This window comes from Mastigoproctus giganteus, chromosome 13, assembly GCF_048544385.1.
Source record: "Mastigoproctus giganteus isolate SK-2022 chromosome 13, ASM4854438v1, whole genome shotgun sequence".
In the NCBI taxonomy this organism is placed as follows: domain Eukaryota; kingdom Metazoa; phylum Arthropoda; class Arachnida; order Uropygi; family Thelyphonidae; genus Mastigoproctus; species Mastigoproctus giganteus.
The window spans coordinates 97,910,154-97,932,577 of NC_143587.1; the positions used below are offsets into that span (position 1 = coordinate 97,910,154).

At 39.7% G+C, this 22,424-nt stretch overlaps 1 protein-coding gene across 1 annotated transcript in view; it reads left to right on the forward strand.

Annotated features, from left to right (window-relative positions):
- Positions 1–22,424, forward strand: part of LOC150076292 (major facilitator superfamily domain-containing protein 6-A-like) — a 112,798-nt gene that overhangs the window by 85,629 nt on the left and 4,745 nt on the right. The gene's annotated exons all lie outside the window — the stretch shown is intronic.

Sequence of the window (22,424 nt, forward strand, 5' to 3'; positions counted from 1 at the left end):
AGAGATTTGTAGGTATTACTTAGTATCGGAAAGGGTATCAAATCCACGTGTTTACTGTTCGTAATTAGCCGCCATTGTTACGTGAAAATTAATCAGTAAAATGTATTCATCTTGTCGAACTTCATTGGCAATTAAATTGTACTTTTAACTATACATATAACCACTTAGGTTACGGAACATAAATAATTAGTAAAAATAAATAATTAATACATAACTTGACACGGAAGTTATATAAAGGGACTTCGTAGATAACACTCGTTACTGAAGCGCGATACAGCATATCCGGAATTCGATAGCATTAGCTTTGTATAGTATAGTGCATAATATAATATTGTCAATTAATCAGTACATCTATTAATCTTGTTAAACTTCATTGTAAATTAAATTGTACTTTTAACTATATATATATATAACGACTTAGAGTACAAACGTAACAAATAATTAATACATACTTGATACGGAAGTTATATAAAGGGAACTCGTAGATAACACTCGATACTGAAAAATAAATATAGCGTTATAACTGTGTTAAGATACAAGTTTAAGGTTTTTAATTTTGTTCTTGAATTGTAATTTTATTGACATTTAAATCGAAATCATGACTCTGACCAGAGCAGCAAAGCAAAAGGCTCAAGCTAATGGGAGTGCTGTGACTCAGGGGAGAACTGAGGGGGGAAGTTGCCCTCTGAATCACAGCCTTTTAAGATGCACTGTTTGCTTGATGTTTGCGGAGCAATCGGGTACGGGACATGATACTGCCAAGGGGGATGTCTTTGTGTGTGCACGATGCAAGGAGTGCAAGGAAATTAGGCGACAACTCGGCGTTGTTATGGGCCTATATGAGACCTTGAAGGACAGGGTGGATGCCCTCGAAGGAAATAAATTGAGGGGCCCATCAAGCTCTCAGCTGCCCACATCAACGCCAGGGCTTGCACTTGGTCATCTTGCAACACAGAGGCAGCCCCCAAGGCAGAATGCCCTGGTCCCACAGGAACTAGTAGTTGTTGGTGACTCTATTGTCAGGGAAACGGGGAGCATGCTTTGTAAAAAGGATAGGTGGAACAGGACCAGGGTATGTCTGCCGGGGGCAAAGGTTGATGACGTTGTAGAGCAGATATCATCTTTTAAGGGCACAAAAGGTGATATAGTTGTACACGTTGGCACTAATCATATTAAGAGTAGGAGACCAGCGGAATTACTTAACAAGTACAGGTCACTGTTGAAAAAAAGCCGTGAATTAGGGTAGAATTTGAAAGTGTCTGCAATTCTGCCCAGGCACGATAGGAGGGAGTATATGATGAGAGCCTTGTCGATCAATTCGGCCCTGGAAAGATGTGCAAAGCTCAAGGGGTAGAATTTTTTTCAGCCTGGACTGTACTTGTTAACAGGAGAGATTGCTTCTACAGGGATGGGATACACTTAAATAGAAAGGGTGCAAGAATATTTGCTGATGCTATCGAGGCAGTGTTAGGTGGGTCGGAAAACTGCTAGCTTGGGGGGAGACAAAGACTAATGGGTTAACAGTAGCCACTGGCAGAGGGGAAAGAGATTCTTGCACTGCTTCTATTGGAATGAGCAGAAGCCTGAAAAACAAGATGCAGGATATTTCAGAGACTGCTGGAAGTCATTGCGGTACAAGTAAACACATGGGTTGTGTTAGGGTAGCTAAGAATAGAAACAGGTGCATGTATACTTGTGTGTACACCAATGCTAGGAGTTTAGTAAATAAATTTGATGAATTTGAGGTATTGCTCAAAACATCAAAGGCAGATATTGTTGGGATATCAGAGACGTGGTGTCACACAGATATAAGGGATGCAGAACTGCAATTTGGGGAGTACAACGTCTACAGAAAGGATAGACAGGATAGGAAGGGGGGAGGGGTTATGCTATTAGTTAAGAAACACATAAAAACCAAGGAAGTGAAGCCAGTCGACATTGATGGACAGTGCAGTGTCGAGTCACTTTGGTGTGACATAAGCATAAGGAAATCAAAATTGAGAGTAGGAGTGTGCTATAGGCCTAATGACTCTGATGAGTATAATAAGATACTGTACAGGGAAATAGAGTGGGCCAGTAAATCAGAGAGTCTTATAATGGGGGATTTTAATTTCCCAGATATTGACTGGAATTTGTGGGTTGGTCACTCACACACTAGCAAGGCTTTTATGGATTTATTGGATGATTGTTTTCTACATCAGCATGTTCGGGAGGCAACTAGAGGGAGTAATACTCTTGATCTGATTATCAGTAGTCATTCTTCATGCATTAAGAATCTGCAGATAAAGGAACCACTAGGTGGCAGTGATCACAGTGTGCTGAAGTGGGATTTACTCAAGGAGGTAACTACCATCAGAGGTAAAGGGAAGGGATTTTTTGCTTTCGTAAAGGCGACTATGATGGTCTGAGACAGTATTTAAATTCTATACAGTGGGACCAACTGATGATGTTACCAACAGCAAATTCAAAATGGGAAGCATTCAAGGAACTAATCTTGGAAGCTACCAGGCTTTACATACCAACCAAGAAATATTGTTCAAGGTTTAGGCCTAAATGGTTGTCAGATGAACTAATGAGACATGTGGCAGAGAAGAAAAATGCATGGGATACATACAAATTAATGGGTGACATGGAAGCCTATGATAGATATAAGTTGGTCTGTAACCAAGTCACAAAGGAGATTAGGCAGGCAAAGGCAGATTATGAGAAATCCTTGGCAAAGGATGCAAAGAAAAACAGAAAAGAGTTCTTTACCTATTTAAACTCAAGAAGGAAAGGGATGAATCAGATTGGTCCACTGGATGTTGATGGTTCAACAGTTGAGGATCCAGCTCAGGTGGCTAACAATCTAAACGAGTATTTTGCATCTACATTCACACATGAGGAGTTATTCAGGGAGGGGAATGTCGTAGGTGAAGTAAACATTGGCAGTGAGCTAGATGATTTTCTAATAACTGAGAGGAAAGTGGAGGAGAAATTGTTGAGGATAAACATAAAAAAGGCACCCGGGGTGGATGGGATCTATCCAGTTATATTAAAGGAGGCAGCAAAGGAAGTAAGCAAACCCCTAGCCATAATTATGAGAGCTTCTTTGGACTCAGGGGAGGTACCCATGGACTGGAGATGTGCAAATGTAACCCCAATTCACAAAGGAGGATCAAAGGCTGACAAAAGTAATTATAGACCTGTTAGTTTAACTTCGGTTCCAGGAAAATTAATGGAGACACTGGTTAAAGAAGCACTGCAGGATCATCTGGACAAGAATTCAGTTATAGCTCAGACACAGCATGGTTTTGTTAAGGGCAGGTCTTGTCTGACCAATTTGATTGGATACTATGATGTAGTCACAAAAGAACTGGATGCAGGGAATAACTTTGATATTATATATTTGGATCTTAGAAAGGCTTTTGATACTGTTGCGCATGGAAGACTGCTGCGCAAATTGGAGAAGTGTGGCATTGGAGGCAAATTGCTGCTATGGATAAAGGGATGGTTGAGTGGCAGAAGACAGAGAGTGGTAATCAATGGACACTGCTCAACGTGGACTAATGTTATTAGTGGAGTTCCTCAGGGTTCAGTGTTGGGTCCATTGTTGTTTTCTGTATTTATAAATGATATTGATGATGGTGTATCAGGCCTAATGTCCAAGTTTGCAGACCATACCAAGGTTGGCAGGGTTGTTAAGGACACTACTGATACTATGCTGCTGCAACAGGATCTGGAAAGGTTGAGCATATGGGCTGAGAGGTGGCAAATGAAGTTTAACATTGACAAATGTAAAGTACTACATATGGGAAACAGTAACCCCAGATCACCGTATCAACTCTGTGGTACTACGCTGACAGTGGTAGAGAATGAAAAGGACCTGGGGGTAATTGTGCAGGCAGATATGAAGTTCTCTGAGCAGTGCAGACGAGCTGCAAGAGTAGCTCATGGTGTCTTGTCAATGATATACAGGAATTTTTCTAGCAGGGACAGGGATGTGATTATTCCCTTGTATAAGGCATTGGTCAGGCCACACCTTGAGTACTGTATACAGGTCTGGAGGCCTCATTTCAAGAAGGATGTAGAGCTGCTGGAACGAGTACAGAGAAGGGCAACAAGATTAGTGAATGGAACAAAGGGGTGCTCTTACGAAGAAAGGCTTAAGTTTTGCAAGTTACAGAGCCTGGAGACTAGGCATCGGCGAGGTGGTCTGATAGAGGTGTATAAGGCTTTGAATGGCTTGAGCATGCTCAATGCCGATGGGATTCTTCCTCTTGCTCAGAATAATCACATGAGAGGGCATAAATTCAAATTGAGGAAGGACGGATGTCGGATAGATGTGCGGAAATTTGCCTTTAGCCAGCGGGCAGTTGGTTTGTGGAATAGACTCCCATCGCTTGTTGTTGAAGTTGATAGCCTAAACAAATTTAAGGCTCAGCTGGACAGGTATTTCGAACGAACGGAGGGGTGAAATGGGAGTAGTGGTTGTTTTTTTTTTTTTTTTTTTTTTTGTTTTGGCTGATGCTGAATAGAACAACGCATGAGGTCTCTATATACGCTCAGACGTGTTTTTCTTAGTCTCCCAGGATTTATCTTTTTCAGTGTTTTCTAGGCCACCCCACCTTTGTAAAAGTATGTCCCCATAACAAAGAAATTATGGTGAGTGTACTCATAACTTTCTTGGCTCTGTGAGTGAAGGGATAGCGCTCTGCTCCTCATCCTTAGTTTGCATTTTTTATTGAAATTATCGCTATTGATAACATTGAACAATGGCTGACACTTAACGTTGTTGTTTCCCTTCACTTACAGAATTTTTTTTTTTTTTTTTTTTTTTTCTGCTTTGGCCTTTGACCCTCAAGCTTGGGGTTGTTAAAGGTCTTGACACCATTCTGGAACTCTAGGGTGGCTGATTGTTGCACTGGGGTACTGAAGATTAATTTGTTTTGTGCAAATAGCCAGCCATTACCATGATTTATATTTTTTCAGCTCTTGCCTACCAAATAAATTGGAATAATACTGGCAGCCATACTGTCTTCCCCATTCTCTTTGACCAATAGGCTTAAAGGTCATTGAGTTTTGGCGGACTTTTGTTAAGTCACCATTTTGTGTTTGCATGGCTGCCTCCATATGGGAGTCGCCATTTTGTGGTGTAGCTATAACCTATAGCGTTTTTGTATATTGAGTTATTACAGACTGTTGGTAATACCATTTTAGCTTGTTATACTATCTTTGGTGCAGATTATTGGCTGCACTGTTATATAAACATTATCATTGACTATAATATATTTGTTTTGGTAACCAATAGTTACCTTGAAAATATTGTGTATACTTGAATTGCCATTTTTATCACTATGTCTTTTAAATTTTGTAACTTTTGTTTGGGTGCTCCTAATATTTTGCCCTTTAGTATACTTTCTTCTCATGCCCTATAGACCCCCTCCATAAAGTTTTGGGGGTTTTGGCTTATTAGGGACTCAGATATAAGCATAATTGTCTTGTTTGCTCAAACCTGCCTTCAATATTATTTTTGGGCTGGTTTGGGCTGTTATTTTTTTTAAACTTAAATCGCCCTTTTCTCGATACCTATTGGGCGGATCCTGCTCATTTTTGGTGTGGTAATTCAGATTAAAAATACTTATTTTTGTGAATTTTTTGAACGCCCCTGGTGAGTAGAAACAGAACTATTCATTATCAAACTTTAGGTACAATTACATTCCAAATGGATAGCTCCACCAGCTCAAGTACTTCTCGTGATGATAATACAGGTAAGTGTCCCCAACTATTGAACATTTCAGTGTTGGACAGTTCTCTTACACAGAAGTTTGGACCCATTGGTTCGATTCTTACCAGTACTCCTTCCAAAGTTGAAGGCCCTCTGGCTTTGAATGAGTCTCAGTCTAAGAGTCTCAAGAACTTGATTGTGGACATTAGTAATCCTTCTGAATTGATTTCAGCCTTTAACTTTTATAAGAATCAGTTTTCTGAAGTTTCACATTCGTATAAGGGCATTCCATCTAAGTTTATTACATCATCTTGGCAACTTTGGAATGGTGTGGAGGAGATAATTCAGAAGTTGGCCTTTGCTTTGGAGGAACAGAAGAAATTTTTCAACGACTTCGCTGCCAAAGACGTTGAGACGACTTCAAAGCTTAAGGAGGAGATTGCTTCTTTGCAGGTTGCAGCTACAGATAATATTTATTTGAAGGAACTATTAACATCAAAGGATTTCCAAATCACAGAACTTCGTACAAAACTTGCAACTGTGGAAGACTTTTTGACTAAATTTGAGGATGTTTCTGCCAGCTTGCTGGCTAAAGATAACCAATTGAAGGATATCCAAATAAAATTGGATACGCTGACGCAGCAATTGGATGAAATCTCCAAACCCTTGTCTGTTTCCTCAGACCCCTCGACAGCATCCACGTTTGCTACAGTAACTACTACTAATTTAAGACCTCAAACTGGTCCAGCTCTAGCCCCTCCACCTTCGGGTGCTCAATCGAAACACGTTCTCTTCGTCAAAGCTGGCGTAAACAGTACGGTAACGTCAAGCGAAGATGTAAAACAACTCCTTTCTTCGGATTTTAAGCAAGAGTTAAAGAAGGTTAAGATTAAATCAGTGCGAAAGCTAAGGGAGAAAGGGATAGTAATAGAGACTGCTACTGAGAATGATCTCCGTACTTTGGAGAATTGTGGTAAATTTGCGGACTGCGATCTTCACATAGAACATCCTAAGAAGTTAAACCCAACCTTGGTAGTTTTTGACATCCCTGGGGATTCCTCAGATGAGGACTTTTTGGATGACTTGTTTGAGAAAAATCTCTGTAATAAAATTGATAAAAAGGATTTTGAAACAAATACTAAAGTAAGATTCAGGTTTGGCTCGAAAAATAAAAATACTTGTCATTTAGTTTTCGAGGTTTCCCCGAAAATGAGACACTGCTTATTGAGTTCGGATTGTAGAGTTTTCTTGGGCTGGACAGCCCACAGTGTAAAGGACTTTACCATTGTTTCGCGCTGTTTTCGTTGTTTAGGATATGGTCATTCCGCAAAAACTTGTCAACAAACTGCTAATGTATGTGGTCACTGCGGTGATCAAGGTCACCAATTTGACAATTGTACTAAGAAAGACTCCCCCCCTTGCTGCGTTAACTGTAAGGTGAGGAGAAAGGATAGTAAACACTCTTATAGGGATCTTAGCTGCCCGGAATTTATTCGAGCACAGGAGCTGATTCGCTCAAAAACTAATTTTCAATAGAATCCTCCATTCTTCTTTTAGTCCTTCGCTAAAAGTTATACAACTCAATTGTCAGAGGTCAGCTTCGGTTACTAATGACTTAGCAAAAATTGCAATTGATAAAAAGATTTCGTTTATGGGTTTACAAGAATTATATTCAGTAAAGGGTTTGGTTAAAGGCTTTCCTTTTTCGTTTCGAATAGTCTCTTCTTATATACAGCATATTGGTACTGGGGGGAATGCCAGGGCTATGGTTTGGGCAGCCCTGGTGGTGGCTGACCCCTCATTGGTTGTTACTAAAATTAATACCTTGTGTTCTAATTTTGCTGCCTGCGCCTGCATAGAGGGTCCGTTTGAAAAGTTTTATGCTATATCATTGTACATGCGTTGTTCACAAGGTGTACAGCCAATTGAGCCTTTTTTAATCTATCTGGACCACGTATTATCGCATTTAGCTGGTGAAAAACTACTAATTATGACAGATTCTAATTCTTCTTCGTCGCTCTGGTCTTCTTTTCCTCCAAATCTTAAGGGTGAGTTGTTTGAGGAGTTAATTTTTTCTAAAGGTTTAACGGTTTGGAACATTCCGTATTCACCTCCAACTTTTGTTTCTGCTTCCGGACAGTCCAGTGTTGATGTAACTCTTACCAACAGAGCCTTTGGCAGTAACATTCATTCTTGGTCGGTTCAGCCCACGTGGTCCGGTAGTGACCATAATGCCATTGTATTCCACATTAAATTTAACGTTTCCTTGGGCCCTTCCAGACACACAGCTGATTTTCCCAGATATAGAACAGTTAATATAGATTGGTCACTTTTTGATGCAAAATTTTTGGATACTTTTACTCCTACCTGTATTGCTTTTCTGAATTCTCTGGACACTAATTCCCATCTTGAAGAATTTATGAAGTTATTCTCTTTTGTTTGTGACTCTACATTGCAGAAATGTTCTCGTTCCCCTTCTTCCGTCCCTTGGTGGACGTCTGAGCTCTCGAACCTGAGAAAAGCTTTTAGCTCTGCAAGGCGAAAATTTCAAAGGGCTAAGCGTTCACACAGACCCCAGGCGGAAATACAGACTTTTTACGAACAGTATAAAACATCAAGGAGAACTTATTTCAATACTATATATAAATGTAAGAGAAAAGCTTGGGATGATCTAATTTCAAAAAACTTAAATTCTGACCCTTGGGGTTTTGTGTTCAAACTGGTTACTGAGAAGATTCACCCTGGTCTGATCCATTCTTCAATCCTAAAACCAGATCTCACGGAAACTCTTTCTTGGAAGGAATCCATCACTCTCATTTTACAAGAAATAATAAAGGATGATATCACCGTTCCTGAGAGTCCTTTGCAGACTTCCTTAAGATTGAATCATCTTTGTTACTCTGCTTCAAGTGTTGAGGAACCTTTTTCCATTTTTGAAATCGACAACTCCATCAGTTCACTTAATTCGGGCAAATGTCCCGGTCTGGACTTGATGGAGGTGTCCATACTGAAGCGAATCTGGAAGCTTTGCCCGACTTGCATTAGTGACTTATTGAATTCTTGTTTGGCTGGTGGTTGTTTTCCTGATTCTTGGAAGGTAGCAAATTTGAAAATATTATTAAAACATCAAGACAAACCGGCAAATATGGTTACTTCATATAGGCCTATTGCTTTACTTCCTGCTTTAAGCAAAGTACTAGAAAAATTAATCTCACTTCGTTTTCAGATTTATTATAACAATCATTCTCTTTCGGCACGTAATCAATTTGGCTTTCGGAAAGGGTACTCAACGGTGGATGCCATTAATGCCACCCTTGATTTGACAGCTGCCTCTAATAGCAAATATGTCCTTGGTCTCTTTGTAGACTTCAAGGGGGCCTTTGACACCTTATGGTGGCAAAGTGTCCTCGCGAGGTTTCGGGAGGCCGAGGTTTCCATTCCTTTATACAGGTTAATATCAAGTTATTTCTCAAACCGTAACATTGTTGTCTCCTCTGGCTTTGAAGTTGTAAAGAGACAGGTTACTCGTGGCTGCCCCCAGGGCTCTGTTCTGGGACCAATTTGTTGGTCCGTTGTTCTGGATGGGTGGCTCACTCAAAATCTACCATATACACATAAAGTTGCTTACGCCGATGATTTGGTCGTTCTCATCCTTGGTAATTCCAGGTTGGAATTGGAGGAACGTGCCAATGAGGCACTCCTTGATCTTGACTGCTGGTGCCAACTGCATAAGCTCGAGGTCTCAGTCTCAAAGACAAAGCAGATGCTGTTGAAGGGGCGGCTAGCTGTTAACAGACCACCAACCGTAAAACTTAATGATAATTCTATTGGCCTTGTAACTTCTTTCAAATATTTAGGAGTCATGCTGGATAATAAGCTAAATTTCGTCCAGCATGCGAAATACTTGCTAAAGAAAATTAAAATCCTCACTGGCAAAATACTTCATATAGCAAGATGTACTTCTGGTTTAAAATCCAGTGTGCTTCGAACATATTACAGATGCATCTTTATCCCGATTATTGTCTATGCTGCTGGTGCTTGGGGCCGTAAATGTACTACAACTATGGTTGCAAAGTATCTTATACAAGCGCAACGTTTTTTCCTTTTAGCAACATCACGTGCTTGCAGAACCATTTCTACCCCAGCCCTGTTAGTTTTAACTGGGAAATTACCAATTCAATATGAGGTTATTCAAAATTTTCTTATGTTCCATAAAAGTCGAGGTATTCTTGTCCAATTGAACCAGTATTCTAACAATTTGGATCTTACCTATAAGGAGGAATGTAAAAGGTTGACAGCACTCTTTAAAGATTCCTGGCAACAGGATTGGAATCTTAATACAAAAGGAAGAGTAACTTATAGTTTTAAACCTACAGTAGAAATTTTTACTAGGGATAACTTTCCCTGGTTTACGCCAGGTCTATATCTCACCTTTCTTCTTTCTGGGCACGGTAGCATTAATTTTAAGCTTTTTCATTTCGGTCTTGCTAACTCTCCAAACTGTTTGTGTGGTGAATTGGAAACAGTTCCACACATAATATTAGACTGTCCTTTATATGTTGATTTACGGCTTCCTTTTCAATTAATAACAAACGTGTTTGATGTTTCTGAGTTTCCTCTTTTGGTTTCCTCTTTGGAATTGTTTGGGGCTTTTTCAACTTTTGCGGATAAGGTTTTCAAACGTCGGAAAATCTTAATGTCAGATAGTTCTTAGATAACATCGACACCATTAGGAATCTAACTCTTGTGTTTTAGGTATAATAATGCACAGTTTTTGTTTTGCCCTGGTTAGGGTGGAGTCTTTCTTCTTGTACTTCTGTTGTAAATGAGATGTCTTAGCTCGTAGTTAAATGTAAATATGTAACAAAGTTTTAACTCTTCTAGAACTTTTGTATTATATTGTAACTTACAGTTATTACCTGGTTTTGTTTTTGGGTTTTTGAGTCTGTTCTGTGTTTGTTTTCTAGTTTTGTATATATGTATATCTCTTCTGAGAAATTGAGATTTTGTAAATTTCAGCCCCATTCGGGCTGGTGGTTGATTCATTAAGTTAAATGGTAAATGTAATTATTTACTTAAGTGTTGTTCCAATAGTTGCTGAATTTTGTTGTAATAAGTTAATTGGTGTTATTGAATCAAATTTAACTTAACTGTAGTTGAATATACTTACTTATTTTTGCTTTCAATTGGAAGATTTTATATAACAAAATATAAATAATATTTTGTAATAGTAAGAGTTTTAAAGCAATATTTGTTGAAATGTTTTTAATTATTTGCCACTAGTGTTGAGGAAATTCTTTTTTCCTCTTCTGTTTCCTTTTCTAACCTATTTCTTCCGTTTCTTTCTTCTAACTATTTTCCTACTAAGTCCTTCCCATTTATTCTTGATGTTTTGCATCAGTATGAAGTATAGTTGTTCCTGGCTGCCTCCACGTGGCTAGGGACGGGAGTCTGGGGGTAGAAGGAAATTGCTTCTGCCCCCAGACTGCGAAATGCCAGGAGCCGGCACACAACATACAACAGAACACACACTTACACACAGTAACGGGTTCAAACATTTTATTAGTTGTTCTTTCCTTGAAAAGTTTTTTTTTTTTTTTTTTTTTTCTGCCGGCTCAGCGATATGCTTTTAGAGTACACTGCGGTGTATAGGGGAAACCCTGGATCCCGCCTAACAAACACAAATACTTGAATACTTGATGCTGAATAAGCTTGCTTTCTTGCATCATATGCCTCTACTAATGCTAATGCTAAATGCTAATTTCAATTTGCCTCTAATTGATTGGAGTAAATGGGAAGGAACCTCGACATAGGGAACAAAATTTTTAAATCAACTAGATGACTGTTATTTGTATCAACATGTCAGGGAAAGTACTAGAGAAAAGAATATCCTAGACCTCATCATCACACATGAATCAGATGACATAACAGGGCTGACAGTAGAGGAACCAGTAGCAGGAAGTGATCACGGAGTTCTACGGTGGATGATGACGAGAGAGGTAGCAGAAGTAAAAGGCAAAGGAATGGGTTTTAATTTCAGAAAAGGAAATTACGATGCCTTAAGGTACTACATGGCCTCTATTAACTGGGTAGATATCGCGCAGAGAATGAATACAATTGAACTGTGGTACGCTTTTAAAACATTAATCACAGATGCCTTGAATGCGTATATACCATTAAAAAAATACTCCACGAGAAGGGTTCCAAGTTGGATGAATAGTGAAGTTGCCGCATTACTTGAGCAGAAAAAGGTGGCATGGAAAAGTTACAGAGCAATAAAAAGTACTGAAGCCTATAACAGCTACAAATTGATCTGTAATAATGCCACTAAAAGGGTTAGGCTGGCAAAGGCAGATTATGAGAAATCACTAGCAAACAGAGCAAAGAGGGGGAGATAAAGAATTCTTCACCTATATAAATGCCAAGAAGAGCAGGACAAACCAGATCGGACCTTTACGTAAGGGAAAGGGGATAGTAATAAATACACCAGCTGCCGTTGCAGATGAACTCAACAGTTATTTTGCATCGATATTTGCAAATGAAAAGCCTTTTGTGGCAATGGGAAATTGTGGGAGCGAAATTAAAAAAATATGTAATTAATCATATTGAAATTTCGCAAGATTATTTAATGAAAAAACTTTCGAGCCTACGGCCAGTAAGGCTCCTGGAGTTGATGGAATATACCTTATAATCTTAAGGGAGGCGGCAAGCGAGTGCATTGAACCATTGAGACTAATTATGCGAGCATCACTAGACTCTGGGGAGATTCCCTTGGATTGGAAAAGTGCAAATGTATCTCCCATACATAAGGGTGGCTCTAAAAGTGAAGTTGGAAATTATCGACCTGTCAGTCTGACTTCAGTAGTAGGGAAAATCATGGAGGCAATGATCAAGGGTGGAATTCAGGATCATTTGGATCGAATTGAAATTCTCAAAGATACTCAGCATGGTTTTGTAAAGGGAAAATCATGTTTAACAAATCTGGTTCCCTATTTCGAAAGGGCCACTCACAAGCTGGATTTAGGGAATAATTTCGACATTGTTTATTTAGATTTCAGCAAAGCTTTTGACTCAGTCCTCCCACATGAGCGGTTGCTTTATTAGTATTAGTATTAGTAACGGCCGCATGGTGCAAGAAAGCCCACGGCTTATGCTGCACCAGCCAAAAAAAAAAAAAAAAAAAAAAAAAAAATCCGAACAAAACAATGATAAAAACAAAAAAAAAATAATAATAAATAAATAACTAAATAATAATAATTAATAAATAAAAAAATAAAATAAAAAGGAAATTAAACCTATCATCCTATGTGCTTCCCTTACCCGAAAGTACTATCCAGATGACCTTTGAATTTCCCCAAACTGTCGGCCTCTACCACCCATGAAGGCAACTTATTCCAGTAATTTATAACTCGCTGGCTAAAATAGAACTTCCTGCAATTCAATCTAAACCTTTCTCCCCCGTAACTTGAATTTATGTCCCCTAGTTCTAGCATCATTTATAATCTTGAAAATTTCATCCTCATTCATTTTACTGATGCCTCTCAGAGCCTTAAACACCTCAATCAAATCTCCTCTAAGGTGTCTAGTTTCCAAACTCTGCAACCCACATATTCGAAGTCTTTCTTCATAAGGACGCCCTTTTGCCGATCTCACCAGGCGAGTTACCCTTTCAAGAAGCTCGATGTAATTATAAGCTGGAACAGGTTGGAATCACTGGGAAAATCCTTAGATGGATAGAAGGATGGCTTCAGGGCAGGAGGCAGAGGGTTGTGATAAATGGCTATTCCTCAGATTGGGTTGATGTAAGAAGTGGGGTTCCCCAAGGATCAGTATTAGGACCACTGTTGTTTTTAATTTTCATAAATGATATTGATGAAGGAATAGAGGGCGTGATGTCTAAATTTGCAGATGATGTTAAAATTGGTAGAGTAGTTAATGATCACTGTCAAGCTGAGCTTCTTCAGAGAGACCTAGATAGACTTCAGGAATGGTCAGAAAAATGGCAGCTGTGCTTTAATCCAATAAAGTGTAAGGTATTACACCTGGGAAACAGTAATCCCAAATTAACTTATTCACTTGGTGAAGTTCAACTAAACACATTACTGGAGGAAAGGGACTTGAGTGTTACGATACGGTCAGACATGAAATTCTCTGAGCATTGTAAACAGGTTGCAAGGAAGGCCCATGGTGTCCTATCGATGATCTATCGAACTTTTGCAAGTAGAGATAGGGACGTGATAATCCCATTATATAAGGTTTATGTTAGACCACACTTGGAATACTGTGTTCAAGTATGGAGACCGCACCTAAAGAAAGACATCGAGCTTCTTGAAAGGGTGCAAAGAAGGGTAACTCGCCTGGTGAGATCGGCAAAAGGGCGTCCTTATGAAGAAAGACTTCGAATATGTGGGTTGCAGAGTTTGGAAACTAGACACCTTAGAGGAGATTTGATTGAGGTGTTTAAGGCTCTGAGTGGCATCAGTAAAATGAATGAGGACAAAATTTTCCAGATTATAAATGATGCTAGAACTAGGGGACATAAATTCAAGTTACGGGGGGAAATGTTTAGATCGAAGTGGAGGAAGTTTTATTTTAGCCAGCGAGTTATAAATTACTGGAATAAGTTGCTACATGGGTGGTAGAGGCTGACAGTTTGGGGAAATTCAAAGGTCATCTGGATAGTACATTCGGGTCAGGGAAGCGCATAGGATGATAGTTTTAAATTCCTTTTATTTTATTAGTTATTATTATTTATTTATTGATTTTTTTTTTGTCATTGTGTTATTCGGTTTTTTTTTCTTTTTTCTTTTTTTTGGTTGGTGCAGCATAAGCCATAGGGTTTCTTGTACCATGCGGCCATTACTAATACTAATTGGAGAATTATTTGCAGATTACTTCGGGTATTCCAATTACCACCCATTACAACACATTCATCATAAAAACACGGCTTAATCCATTGATATTTTATCTAAATCCATATTGAGTTCAACGATACCCAAAACGCTTTAGTTTCTTTCTAAAAAATTACTTAAATGACTCTGAACATTTCCACTACTCCTATTACTACGTCACACGATTAAAAGCTCCTTTGAAGAATCAATTTATTCCTCTCGTTTTAAAAGGGTATTTATGACTCCTATTTGCAAAGAAAAAAAGTCCAAATCGCAGATCAAGAACCATTGCCATGTGCCATTACTAAATATTATTTATAAATTTATTTTTTTATTTTATAAATTTAATTTGGATAATTTTGAAGTTATTTTCTGTGATAGTTTATACCTTTGATTCATACATTTTGATAAACTATATTCTTTTCTATACCTTGTAAGTTTAAATTCTTTAGATTTAGCAGTTGATGAATTTTTGGAATCTGTGTAATATTTTGTTAATTTATTCATGGTGCAAGATAAACACCTCCATAATGAAATGTATCCGAATCCCAACTTTGCCATTAATGCCACAACTATAAATAGCGCCCCTAACCACGAGAAATGGCGAGAATCGTGAGAGCAATCTAATATTTCAACATTGGGTCGTGGATTATAATTGAAATGCGGCCCTCACCAATAGTCCTCGTTTTCTTCCGATATAATAATGTCTAAAAATTGTTTGTAGGCTAAAATGGGGCTTATGAGAGAACAGAACTGTATCCCATTTGTCAGGGTCCAAGTCACATGTTCACGGCACCGGTTTCGACGAGCTCTACGGTGGTTTGGGGTTAATAGGATACAAACCTCTGGCTTCCTTGCGTAGAGTCCACTTGAATTGAGCCTTCTTAACACAGTCCGGTTGGAAATGTTTTCCCTTGGGCGGCAGCAACCTCAAGAGACATTGGTGACAGGAGATTCGGGCTTCCGTCCTGCTGATAGAGCAAGACTTCTGTCTGTTCTGGTTAACTGATCCTTCGGATGACCTTGGCCAGTCTTCTTATAATGGTTCCTTTCTCCTAAAACCACTTCCATAATGCCCAGATGACACTGCTTAGGACATTAAGCTAACATCGCCTTCGCCTGCGACTGCTCGGCTTCAAGTCTTCCAACATTCCGCCATCTCAAAGAATCATCTAAACAACGGTGGCTTACCTTCCTGAGTATACTGGAGATGTGGCTGTCCAACTGATCAAGCCAAAAAATGGGAAGGAAGTGATGTGGTTGCCGCCCATGTTTTTATAGGCATTCATAATTTGCATAATGTGTATAATAACTTTCTAAAGTTATTAATAATAACTTCATTAATAATTAATAAGGTTATAATCGTTTACGAGATTACAAAGTTATAATAAAGTTCAAAGAATCAACGAAGTTACACCTGTTCAGTTTGTTATAAACCTAAATGCCACAAGTGAATAATTTTTTGTCCAGTCTCTATGATAAGGGTAAGATAAGGATAGTTGAAAGCTCAGAAGATCAAAGATCAACTGGAATTCAAGGATGAACTGGTTGGTACCAGTAATATTGGGAGTAGGTTTGAACCCAATGCTTTTCAGCACATGCGTTTGACTTGACCATGGTGTGAGGGGATCAGAAAGAAAAATTGGCTCTGGGGTTGTTATATCTGGCGTGTGAGCACGTTTCCTCGTAACTGTGCGGGTTCCCCCGTTAGCTGTGGGTTAGATGCAGTCTTTGAATGTATTGGTTGTGACATCATAGTGAATTTTGTGAATAATTTTGACGTTAATTATGTGGCAATGCATTGTGGGTCTTAATCGGAAAGCTCTATTTTGGGGGGTAGTTATTCTGTGGGGGTGGGTCGTCCCCAGGCATTCTGGGCAGTTTATTTTGGAGTGGTTACGTTGTGGGTCACCACCGCCGCTCACCGCTGCCCGCCCCGCTTCTGCGCACCTTATTTATGTGTGGGATGGAAAATCTTCCGGGATGAAAAACGTTTTTTTTTTAAAAATTAAATTCTGCTCTTTCCATCTGTTGCTGGGACCTGAAAATATAATCTGTATTCTTAAAGTTTTTCCTTCCCAAGATTCATCTGTTTTTGAAAAGTTGAAATATTAAACCTACGTGTTTCCTTGGAGTTTGTCAAATTTACTTGCAATGTTGATGTGTAAAATCTATTCCAAAGTAAAATTTAGCAATCGTTAAAAGGTTATTACCTGTCCTTGGAAAGCTGAAAATTAAACCTGTGTATTTGTTTGAAGTCTTGTCAAATTTATCTGCAATGATTGTAATTTTTTTGTAACCTTGGTATATACTTGATGTGTGAAATCTATTCCAAGGTAAGATTTAAATTTAAACTCTTAAAAGGTTATTTTTCTCTCTAATTCTAAAGAATCAAAATATTGGCAAGAAAAAGAATAATTTTTATTGGCTGAAAATAAAAAAATAAATAAAATAAAAATTGCAATGAGGGAGGAACTGACATATTTTTTTCAACTGTAAATTCTTTTGGTTCGTTCTCACTTCGCTGTAACACATCCATAAGAGGTAGGTTGTAGAAGGCTCCCAGCACCACTAATATAAGTATTGTACCACCAACACTCCTGCGAGTCTTCTTCGTACATTTCCTCTATCTGGAAATGTTAGACGATTACAATGACCCTCGCGTTGTAAAGTATAGTGAAAGAGTACTTGGCAAGTCAGCTGAGTTATGTGCGACACAGACCGCAAAGACTTAATTTTCCCAGGAACAAGATAGTAGTTCCAGGGCTTAACCATACATTTCAGTGTGATTTGGCAGATATTTCCAATCTGTCTAAAGAGAACGGAGGTATATCCTATCTTCTCATTTGTATCGATGCCTTTTCAAGATATGTTTGGGTGAGAGCACTTAAAAATAAAACTTCACAACAAATGGTTAAGGCATTCAAATCTATTTTAAAAGAAGAAACGCCTTTCAATCTCAACACAGACCAAAGAAAGAAGTTTAAAGAGGGTGAGCCATTATTTACGTCTCTTAACATTAATTTCTATAGGACTAGAGCGGTTCATCAGAACCCGAAAAGAAAAAATATTCAAATAGATAACTTATTCTAAAATTAAGAAATATGTTCATGTATTCCAGACATAATCCAGTTCATATTCCAACATTGTCGATGCTTATAATCGAACAACGCATTGCACCATCGGGATGGCTCCTGCGGACCTCACATTGTTTAATGAAGAAGACGTTTATCGGAAATTGTATTTGAAAAAGACCAAAGAGCAGATTACTAAATTTAAAGTCGGCGAACGTGTCGTGCTTAGCAGTGGTTCTCGTCTCTTTCATAAAGGATTCTGGCGCAACTGGAATCGTGAAGTGTTCACAGTTTCCCAAATTCTGAAACTAAGGCAGCCCGTTGTACACAGAGTGAAAGATGGAGCTGGTGAAACGATCGAAGGAACATTCTACGAGCAGCAGTTGCAAAAGGTTAATCTCAAAAAAGAGCTGCCTACAGACGATTTCCTCATCGAAAAGGTACTTAAGAAGAGAAAACGACGCGGTCAGCATCAATTACTGGCTATGTGGCTCGGGTATCCGACCTCCTATAACTCCTGGATTAGTGCCAAAGATGTTTTTTTAACACTGCCAAGTAACTCTTGCAAGGACCTATATCCAGAGAAAGGTAACCGATGAAATTCAAAACGATATTATAGCCATACAAGAACCATACCATTTCCGCGGTAAAATAGCCGGATACCCTATCTCTTTTAGAGTTATTGAGCCGGAACAGGCTGACCCACGTAGGGCCTTTGTCATAGTTAATCCTAAATTGGGCGTCGTCAAGATAATTAGTCTTACCAATCAACACGCTATCTGCAAAAGCATGTCTATTCCTCATGGCTCTTACTTATTAGTTTCACTATACTGTACAGCCGACCACTTCCGACATTACACTTCATCTTGCTTACCTCGATCAAGTTATTTCTTTGGTAGGTACTGCCAAACTTATTATAATGTCAGACGTTAATGCCAAATCCCAGTCTATGGCACTCCGACCACACTGATAACAAGGGTTCACTCATAGAAGACTTTCTCCTTTCGCATGAGCTGACGGTTCTAAATAAACCCGGCTCACCTTATACCTTCAGCTCTCTAAATGGCGAATCAAATATAGAAATCACTGCTACTTCTTACACCATTTCTTCAAACATTAATGACTGGACAGTAAATACTAACATTTACTCAAGTGACTATCGTGCGATTACCTTCTCGTTGACTTGCTCTCAGTCACCCCTGTTATAAAGCAGCCAAAAAGAAAATTCAGGTTTCCCATCCCACTCCAGGGTGTGATTGTTTGTTTGTTATTTGGTTTTTAGGAGCATTAGCAACTAAGGCCATATTGCTCCGGGATATGCAGTGGTCATTCCCTGACGTTTCTGCATCGTCCGTATTTGGTACTCCAGGGTGGAACCGAGAACTTACTCTGCTTCGTCAGCAAGTGCATCGCGCTAGGCACACTTACCAACGACATCCCAGGAGCTGGCCACCTCCCGACGTCGAAAATCTTAAAACAGAATATCAGGTTCTCAAAAGAAAATACGTCAAAACCATCACTACCTGTAAAATAAAATCTTGGCAGAACTTGGTTACTTCTACTGGCAATCGGGACCCATGGGGCTTTGTTTATCGCCTTATCAGGAACAAATCCTATTCCCCTACTGTTTATTGGTCGGTACCTGCAAACGGCACCGAAACTCTCACCTGGAAGGACACCATCAACACTATCTTGGACAATCTGCTTACATCTGATTGCCCAGAGGATGACTTGTCTACTCATAAACAAATAAGACAGCTCAATAACTCCTACACTACTACTTCGGAATCTCAGCCATTATGCAGCTGGTAGTGGACACAGCTGTCCTAAAAATTAACAAATCTGGTTGTCCAGGCCTCGACCTCCATGAGGGCATCTTTATCAAACAATTCCACAAGCTACGTCCACCGGTTCTTCCGACTATATTCAACAAATGTCTGAATGAGCGCACTTTCCCTGTTATCTGGAAGACAGCTCTTCTTAAACTAATTCCTAAACCTTCAAACACCCGAAGTGGCAAGTCCTCTCCCCCCCCCCCCCCTATTTCTCTGTTATCGCATTTGGCCAAAACACTTGAAAGGTTGATTGCTATAAGACTCACTTCTCTGTTCACGAAGACCTCTTGTATCAGACGATCAATATGATTTCCGAACTGGACGAGGAACTGAAGAAGCAGTCGTTGAATTCCTTTCTCGAGTTAACTCTGCAAATTCTAAATAAGTTCTTGCTATTTTTGTTGATTTCTCTGCAGCGTTTGATATGTTATGGTGGTCTAGTTTGTTTGCTCGCTGACGTGCTGCCGATTGTCCTCTTCCTCTCTATAACCTTTTAAGAAGTTATTTTGAAAACCGTACAGTTTCTGTTATTTCTGGATCTAACTCCGTTTCCCGCTCTGTCACTAGGGGCTGCCCCCAGAGCTCTGTACTTGGACAACTCGTCTGGAACATCTTTCTTGACGAATGGCTCCTTAAAACTATTCCTTATACTTCCAAATTGGCTTATGCAGACGATCTCACCCTGCTGATCCAGGGCAATTCCCGTGCCTCCCTTGAAAGTACTGCCAACTTAGTCATGTCAGATCTCTCTCTCTCTCTCATTGGTCCACCATAAATAAATGATCCATATCCTCCACGAAAACTAAAATGATGCTGGTTAAGGATTCGCTTAATATTTTACGGCCACCTGTTGTAAAACTTCAAAACAAATCACTTTCCATGGGTTTCTTCTGTAAAATTTCTTGGTCTGATCATTGATAGTAAACTTACGTTTACTAACCACTTGGAAGATCTCTCAGAGAAAGTCAAAAAACTTGTCTTCTACGTCTCTCTAAACAAACTTGGGGTCTTAATTCTCGCTCTCTGCGATTATATTACAAAGCTGTGTTTCTACCAATTTGTTCCTATGACGCGGCCGCCTGGTTCTGGCATGTTAAGAAGATTTCAGTCCAGACTAAACTTCATATCATTCAACGTAAAATGCTTTTAGCAATGTGCAGGGCCTGTAGGACTGTGTCTACTCCTGCTTTGCAGGTCCTTAATGGCTGTCTGCCCCTCGATCTCTTTCTTATGTACCGAGGCCTGTGCTTCGACATTAGGTATGCTGTCCCTGTTACCTTCTTTGCTATTACTATCGATGTCACTGTGGATCCCAAGGCAGAGAAAAGATGCTGTTGGAGTATTTTGATGCAGAGCTGGCAAGACAGATGGTCTGCTACATGTAAGGGTCTTGTTACTTTAAAGTTCATTCCTAACGTCACTTTTTCCACTTTAGAGTCCACTCAGAAATGGTTTCCAACCTGGTCTGTACATTCTCAACTTACTCTCTAGTCATGGCTCCCTTAATGCCAAACTTTCAACATTGCTGAATCACGTCTCTGTTCTTGTGGCACCGCAGAAGACTGGGAACATATTTTATGCCAATGCCATCAATACTTACATATTCGACAGAACCTTCGTCCTTCCACTAGAATCACTGTCCCCGGAAATCTAATAGTTTAGCAACTAAAAAAGCTGATTGGGAACTCTTCAAGGAATACTTGACTGCCGCTAAAAACGAACACCTTCGACTACAACCCCAAATGAGGGAACCCAATGATCTACAAAGGGAAGTCACAAGGATAATCACAGCAGCTTCTGAAGTGGCAATAAAAATAAAGAATCCGAGGCCTGGTGAACACTTCAAATCCAACAGCTGAAAAGAGAAGTAATCACAAGACGGAAGCAGTTTCAAAGATCCCAACGTAGTTGGCCTGCAGCCGAGGTCGCTGCCCTGAGGGAAAGCTATAGAAATGCAAGGAACCGCTACACCAGCCTCATTCAAAAATCCAAGGGGAAGGCCTGGGAACAACTGGTCTCCACCACCGTAAACAACGATCCCTGGGGAGTGGTTTACAAAATTACCACTAACAAACTCCCCAGAGGTGAAGTCATAATATCAACAATAATGCCGCAGGGTACATTGGCTAAAACGTGGGACGAGTCAATAGGAAATATATTGAACACAATCTTTCACGAACTAGTTCAGCCTTACACACTAAAGCAGATCTTCCAAGCCAATAACGAATACCGCACGGAGCAACTAGAGGCGCCCTTCACTGTTGATGAACTCCAAACAGCAGCCACACAGATCAGAAACAATACATGTCCAGGATTCGATCTCCTGAAATCATAAATCGTGAAGAAAACAGTCAAAACTGCACCACAATTACTGCTACTAGTGTTCAATACATGTCTCTCTACAGGTACCTTCCCAGAAGACTGGAAGACAGCAAACGTCAAGTTGATCATCAAAAACCCAATGAAACCACCAGAGAAACCAGAGTCGTACCGGCCAATTGCCCTCTTATCGTGGCCAGCATGCTTCTAGAGAGGTTGCTACATAAAAGAATTCAACACCATTAAAATGCGGCCGGACTCTCAAGCCCAAACCAATTTGGCTTCAAGTCTGGAACCTCGACCATTGATGCGCTAAAGACCCTTCTGGATGTTGCTGCAGTGTGTGACAGGAAATACTTCCTAGTCATCTCAATCGATTTTGCTGGGGCGTTTGACACAATATGTTGGCCAAGCGTCCTCGCCAGACTTAGCAAAGCCTCCATACCATGAATCTATACAGCATAATGAAAACATACCTGTCTGGAAGAAGAATACAGATAAATACATCATACAGGAGTCTGGCTAGACCTGTCTATAAGGGTTGCCCCCAAGGATCTGTCCTGGAGCTGCTCCTGCAGAACATGGTTCTGCATGAGTT